Source organism: Hetaerina americana, unplaced genomic scaffold (genome assembly GCF_022747635.1).
Source record: "Hetaerina americana unplaced genomic scaffold, ioHetAmer1.1.p SCAF_4, whole genome shotgun sequence".
NCBI classification, from domain to species: Eukaryota; Metazoa; Arthropoda; class Insecta; order Odonata; family Calopterygidae; genus Hetaerina; species Hetaerina americana.
Window position 1 is genome coordinate 20,833,630 of NW_027286985.1, and position 8,224 is coordinate 20,841,853.

Sequence of the window (8,224 nt, forward strand, 5' to 3'; positions counted from 1 at the left end):
TTTTATATCACTACCCTATTGTTATTATTCAACATATGTTCATATCTCAATCTTATCCCTGTAATCAAACACCTTTTTGATATCCACGAAACTGTTAACTACATCCTGATTGTATTCTATGTTCCCCTCTATTTGTGACCTTATTACTGCAATGGCATCACGCGTGCCTCTCCCCTTGCTGAACCAAAACTGATCATCCCCTAAGAAGCAGAGACATTTACCCTGCTCTCCATTATCTCGTTGATGATCCTGGGAACCACTTTTGCTAGGTACAAAATGAAACTTATTGCTCTGTAGCCCTCACATGATGTATCCCTTATCTTTTTTAGAATTGGAACTAATACTGATCTGACAAAAGTCTTCTGGCCAAATTCTTCTCCCATATTATTCTCCTAATTATTAATATTTTATTGTCCACTGACCTTTCACTTTTTTTACAATTCCAGGTACTTTTCTTTATATTTGACAACTCATATACCATGAAGTGTTGTCAAATACAAAGAAAAGTACAAAATACAGGTACATTTAGAAATTATGAACATGCTTAAGAAAGAATACATTATATTGTGTTGTAAAAACACAGTCGTTATAGTGGCTAGTCATTTCAAATTTCATTCAATGAATGAGAGCCCTTTATTTGAAGGAGTTTCCTGAGTTTTATTTTGAAATTGCATAATTTTATGTCCATGAAAACCTATCCCCGATCTTTGTCTAGCCTAGTACCCTGGGAGTATTTTCTACCACCATGACCTTATAGATTTCAATTCCCTTCATGCCTTGTCTATCTTGCTATCAAGAATATGATATGAAAAATGAAGATCATATCATTGTCTGCCTGCATAATTAAAAACCATGTTTTGAATTACAGCCTCAAACGATAATTTTCTTATGTGTGTATGTTTACCTCAGGGATTGCAATGTATGAATAATTAATTGATGCAACAAAATGAAATGAAGATAAAAAAATGAAGTAATTGATGAGTATTGATGTCTTATCCATTTTGATTTGAGTTTGACTAAGCCTGTTAAATAAAAGTATTTCAAGTTGTCACGAAGAGAAATAATAATGATATTAAGTTGATAATCTGAGGCATGGCTGGTGTCCTTTAGACCTTGGTGACCTTGGCCTGTAGGGTTTCAGCCACAAAGAGAAGCAGAATGATTCAAATAGGTTAGTTCCATGACTTGCAATATCACTGCTCACTTTTTACTCATTTCCTGAGCGAGTCAACACATGGGTTAACTCGTTCAGCAAATGAGTAATTTTTTTTGCTAGAAAATTGAACAGAAAAGCGAACCTTGCTCTGAAATTGGTCCAACATTCAGTGGAGGTGATGATAACTTGAAAAGTAGCAAATAATAATAATCTTCATTCATCAAAGAGCAGCATTTTCCACTATAGATGTCATCATAAGAAAAACATATAAATGCATACATTTATTACCGTGGTAAAGAGTTACACATGTATTTACATTTCGCTCTTGAGGAATCCAGTTCCAAATATTCACTTAAAGATTACAAAGGGTTTGAATGCTCAATTACAGTTTTTGAACCTTTTATAGCTAGTCAGTCCTGCAGTACGGGGAAATTTGTTAAAGAATTTTAAGACTAGGTTATCCGACTGGTTGAAGGTTTTGCATGATCTGCATTGAGTAATGTCTAGCATATTTCTTGACCTTGTATTATGGCTTTGTACTCGTATATTGCCCTTTAATACAAAGTTATCTACATTATCTTTCATATGAAGTAAGTGCTGGTGAATGCATATGTTAAGGACCATTTTCACTCTTAGCCTGACAAATGGTGGACGACAGTGATCATGATGCCCAGAGCTGGTTACTGATAATCCAATGGGTCAACTCGTTCAGCAAATGAGTAAAAAGTGAATATTTGTCTGAGGTGAGATGTTTAGAAAGTATTTGTAACATTTATAAAGATGGCTCTCTGAGCCAGGAGATATTCAACGTGATCCTTTATGCCATTACTACTCAATATGGGAAGAAATCGAAGAGAATGTTTCGTTGTTGGGTAGATTTCATCGGCAGATGAAATCATTCTCAAGCTCAGATCTAGATGTAGTAGTGTGCATGATTAAATTTTAATCAGACTAATTAAGTAAGGAGTGTTTAGTCGCTTGTGTTGCATTATTTCTTTTATTGAAAACTTTTGCATAAAACTTGTTTTACCATAAAATAATAATACCATACACAAGTGCATCTCTTCCCCTGAAAAACCTTTCTGTTGATCATGAGAATATATTTAAACTTATCCATTTCTTTTATTTTCCTCATATTTGAACAAATATATGATATCACTTAAAAAATCTTATTAAGAACAGTCAATTAAACAACTTTTTCTTTATTTCATTGTCTATGATTGAGAAACTTATACTTTTCCAGGAATTACATGGTTAGTATTTGTAGCAGAATTTCATTTTTTATTAACATAAATATGTTGAAACATTGTGCCATAATGACTTTGTTGAAATTAATGAAATGAAAAATGAATATTTTTAATGTATTGCATTTTAGGGGGTTAGGGTTATTTTACCTTACTGGTTGATATATTTATAGAAATTGATGATTTTCCTAAGAGAAACCTTTGACAGACTTAAGTAATATCTATCGAATATTGTCCAATGAGGCCAAGCTTCAAGTATTGCATTTCAGTAATTCATTAAAAATAAAGTCTGCAGTAATTATGTCAGTTACTCTTAAATTAGACATATTCAATGTCAGAAATGAGTTATCGAGCATGTTTTTATCAAGAGATACTAAAAGTTGCAACATAGAATTCGAGTCTATGCTGCAAAGTGGTTCCAAAATGTGATATCTCAAAAGACATTGTGCAAAAAGAAATTGTGGCAGCATGACCCTGTATGACATCATTTTAGGCCAGGCACATATGCCACAATAATGGGCACAGAGTAGATGGACATGGATGCGGCAAAGAGGAGCTAAAGAAGATTTTGTATTCAATTTCTTTCTTGTAAATAAAACGCCAATGTATTTGTTTCAACAATAAAGAGTGTATTGGGTGTATTATGGGTGTAAATATGACCACTGTCGCTTTCAGAAACACATTTTAGAACACTCACCATCACATTATTTTAAACATTCATAGGATACACATTGTGTGCTTGGATGGGAGTATTTAGGTGTGAATGCATAGGTAATTAACGGATAGAGTAATGGGTTTTGTTAGACCCAACAACCAACAGGTACAAATACTGTTACACTATTATTTGCATCTGTTTTGTAAAACTAACGTGTATGAATGTGTATGGTTTGAGGGGTGATTGGTGTATATGAGTAACTAATAACAAATTGCGATTTTACAAACATGTCACCTGTGTACTTAGTGTATGCTTTCAGTAATCAGATGATATCGTTCATGTTCTACGAAAATCCTTTCTATGGCCATTGAATTGAATGTAAATGTCCTGATATGTCATGTCACATGTTCTTAATAGGTGGCCTGAGAAGGTTTTGGTGGGTTTCCCTTCAACCCAGGTAAATATCAGCCTATGAGTCACTCCCGTGACAAAAGCAAGTAAACACTGAAAAAAAAGTCTTGAAATCCATTGCCATGGAATTCAAATTTGAAAGTTTAAGTGAATATTAGCAATTCCATCGATATAAAATAAATTTGGGGTTTTTGTAAAAAACCCAAATCTATGAAAACTGAAAAACATTTAGTACAATGCACATTACAATTAAAATAAAAGAAAACATTTTCACTTTAGTTCAGCCATACACTCTGCAGTCCAAGATGGTGAGTAGTTACAGACAGCGAGGTATTATGTGCCATTCCCACGACACGTAGGGCAGAATCTGTCGCAGCGCAGGACTGTGAAAGAATTAGGATATCGAGATATTTTATAAACGAAAACATCCTTAAGTTGAAGAATGATCTGCTGTTTTCCAAGCATATTGACCATGGTGATATCTCGTCGGGATATCAACCGGCTCAAGTTCCACGTTGCTGCATCGCGTCACCGCATCTGGTCCGCCGAACCTGGATCGTCACTAACCGGAATCCTATGACACTTACTACGCCATTCGTACTTGCTTCGTCACCCGGCATTGCCATCCTGGCCGTTTTATTTCCCGTCACGCATTAATTTTTCCTTTTTTCGAACCCCAATTCTTCTTGCCTACCGAAAACTTGAAAAACCTTTAATTCGCCATATCTCGGAAACGGTGAGAGATACAGCGAAACGGACGAAATTGGGGGGGGAATCCTAAAGGGGGGTGTCGGATTTTCCACCCCCTTACGACGCTCCAATCAAAATCCAATTTGGAACACTTTCAGGGCCGGCTTCCCCAGGGCCGCCATCCTCCTTCCAAGCACGGTGACGGTGACTTAGACGCCTAGGATGGCACTACCGAATACAGATAGCGTGGGATTGTGGCCAGTGCATGATCCAGGGGCGGCCAATGGCCATCTCTCCCGAGGCGGGAGACGTTTTCCATGAAGTGCCGATTTCTTTCATTCCTATATCACCCAAAAGCCAATTAAATCATATTTTAAGAGAGCTGTGACAACGTTTCGAATCCCTTTGCTCCCTTCGATCTTTTCCCACCGCTCAACCCTGGGGCCCTTGCGAAAGTCGATCCTGGATCCGCCCTGCTTGGGCTCGGGGCAAATAACGGTAATCTTTTGCGACGCGCGATAACGGCGCATCCTCCGAGAAACGGTATATCTTGTTGAAAATTCCTCACTGACACCCTAGGCAGAATTAAAAATAAATAACCAAAGGAAAATAATGTGCAATTTCGGGACCCCCATAAAATTTTAATCAATTTGATTAGGTGATAAGTATATGATAGGCAAATAGGATTTAACATCTACCCTGAGATAATTAATTGCATTATGAATAACGTTTGTCTATTTTATATCAAGTATTCATATCGATATTTAATAAAATATCATTGGGGCATAATTCCATTCTAAAAATTTCAAACACTTACATTAAATGATCAATAAAACATCGTTATAAGAAAGTCGCAGGAATCACATTTCCGATTTTGGATCATGAAATCGGAGACACCCGGGCCCTAGTGCATTATTGTACGGGGAGACTAAACCGAAAAATAAAACCATTCTCTGAGGATAGTCGTTTGTTTCTCTTCCATCACAAGAGCCTTTAAAACTACCCTCGTATTTTGTTGGCGATGCATCAGTGATGCGGCAAAACCCTCGGCGAAGGGTTCAGGATGCTAGTAGTTTAACTGTGAGTCTGAGTCGCACATGATCGTATGCTGCAGATTCATGCATTATTTCGAGGAGTAGTAATTGGGGTTGCCATGGGATAGATTTGATTGATTTTGCGCGTGAAAGAGAGATGGCAAGTGAGAGGAGAAGGGTAAGTGGCAGGGGATGTGGAAAAGTAGGGTGACGGTAGAATTAAATATAGTAAACAAAATAAAATTAAATGGAAGCAATATTTTTTTATTTTCCTAGTTTGGCTCGACCAGTGGAAAACAAGTTATTAAGCATGGAAATGCTTATTTGGAGGGGCGCGAGTACATTAAATGTCATGGGAAAAATAAAACAATTTCGATAACTCAAGGATGCATGCATCACAGACAGTTGAAGGGGGGAGTTATCAACTGGCCGAACCCATGAGAAAGAAGAATTAATTTAAAAGCGGTGTGTTAAGCAACCTTCCTTCCATCCCGAGGGGTGACCATTCAACCTCCATGATGCGCCAGCCACACTCTGCAGTCCAAGATGGTGAGTAGTTACCGACAGCGAGGTATGATGTGCCACTGCCACGACACGTAGGGCAGAATCTGTCGCAGCGCAGGACTGTGAAAGAATTAGGATATCGAGATATTTTATAAACGAAAACATCCTTAAGTTGAAGAATGATCTGCTGTTTTCCAAGCATATTGACCATGGTGATATCTCGTCGGGATATCAACCGGCTCAAGTTCCACGTTGCTGCATCGCGTCACCGCATCTGGTCCGCCGAACCTGGATCGTCACTAACCGGAATCCTATGACACTTACTACGCCATTCGTACTTGCTTCGTCACCCGGCATTGCCATCCTGGCCGTTTTATTTCCCGTCACGCTGTTACGATGGAGCATGTGGATGTCCGGCCCTGGATGTGTGCCAAACTTCTTTTTCATCCGACCGTCGGAACGGGTGATCATGCCGTGGGTTACCCTTCGGGTAACCGCATAAATTTCGTCCGTTTTGTTCTAACTCTCACCGTTTCCGAGATATCGCGTCTCAAAAGTTTTTCGAATTTTCGAAAAATTTTTCCTTTTTTCGAACCCCAATTCTTCTTGCCTACCGAAAACTTGAAAAACCTTTAATTCGCCATATCTCGGAAACGGTGAGAGATACAGCGAAACGGACGAAATTGGGGGGGGAATCCTAAAGGGGGGTGTCGGATTTTCCACCCCCTTACGACGCTCCAATCAAAATCCAATTTGGAACACTTTCAGGGCCGGCTTCCCCAGGGCCGCCATCCTCCTTCCAAGCACGGTGACGGTGACTTAGACGCCTAGGATGGCACTACCGAATACAGATAGCGTGGGATTGTGGCCAGTGCATGATCCAGGGGCGGCCAATGGCCATCTCTCCCGAGGCGGGAGACGTTTTCCATGAAGTGCCGATTTCTTTCATTCCTATATCACCCAAAAGCCAATTAAATCATATTTTAAGAGAGCTGTGACAACGTTTCGAATCCCTTTGCTCCCTTCGATCTTTTCCCACCGCTCAACCCTGGGGCCCTTGCGAAAGTCGATCCTGGATCCGCCCTGCTTGGGCTCGGGGCAAATAACGGTAATCTTTTGCGACGCGCGATAACGGCGCATCCTCCGAGAAACGGTATATCTTGTTGAAAATTCCTCACTGACACCCTAGGCAGAATTAAAAATAAATAACCAAAGGAAAATAATGTGCAATTTCGGGACCCCCATAAAATTTTAATCAATTTGATTAGGTGATAAGTATATGATAGGCAAATAGGATTTAACATCTACCCTGAGATAATTAATTGCATTATGAATAACGTTTGTCTATTTTATATCAAGTATTCATATCGATATTTAATAAAATATCATTGGGGCATAATTCCATTCTAAAAATTTCAAACACTTACATTAAATGATCAATAAAACATCGTTATAAGAAAGTCGCAGGAATCACATTTCCGATTTTGGATCATGAAATCGGAGACACCCGGGCCCTAGTGCATTATTGTACGGGGAGACTAAACCGAAAAATAAAACCATTCTCTGAGGATAGTCGTTTGTTTCTCTTCCATCACAAGAGCCTTTAAAACTACCCTCGTATTTTGTTGGCGATGCATCAGTGATGCGGCAAAACCCTCGGCGAAGGGTTCAGGATGCTAGTAGTTTAACTGTGAGTCTGAGTCGCACATGATCGTATGCTGCAGATTCATGCATTATTTCGAGGAGTAGTAATTGGGGTTGCCATGGGATAGATTTGATTGATTTTGCGCGTGAAAGAGAGATGGCAAGTGAGAGGAGAAGGGTAAGTGGCAGGGGATGTGGAAAAGTAGGGTGACGGTAGAATTAAATATAGTAAACAAAATAAAATTAAATGGAAGCAATATTTTTTTATTTTCCTAGTTTGGCTCGACCAGTGGAAAACAAGTTATTAAGCATGGAAATGCTTATTTGGAGGGGTGCGAGTACAATAAAGGTCATGTGAAAAATGAAACAAATAATTTCGATAACTCAAGGAACTATATGCAAACACGAGAAATGGGCATTTTGTGGTCGTTGCAGCATGCAGTACAGAAGGTTGAATAGGGGAGGTATCAACTGGCCGAATCAATAAAAAAGAAGAATTAATTTAAAAGCGGTGTGTTAAACAACCTTCCTTCCATCCTAAGGGGTGACGATTCAACCTCGATGATGCACCAGCCACACTCTGTAGTCCAACCTTTAAAACTACCCTCCTATTTTGTTGGCGATGCATCAGTTATTCGGCGAAACTCTCGATGAAGGGTTTAAGATGTTAGTACAACTGTCAGTCTGAGGCACACCGGATCGCATACTGCTGAATCATACATTTTTTTGAGTAGTAGTAATTATGACACTTTCTACATCATTTGTAGCCAGCTTTGCCATCCAAGCCATCTCACTCATCATCACACTGTTTTGAGTAGTAGCAGTATTTATGGGAGGCAACCGACAGCTGAGGTCATTTGCACCATTAAGGATGGAGAGGAAAGGA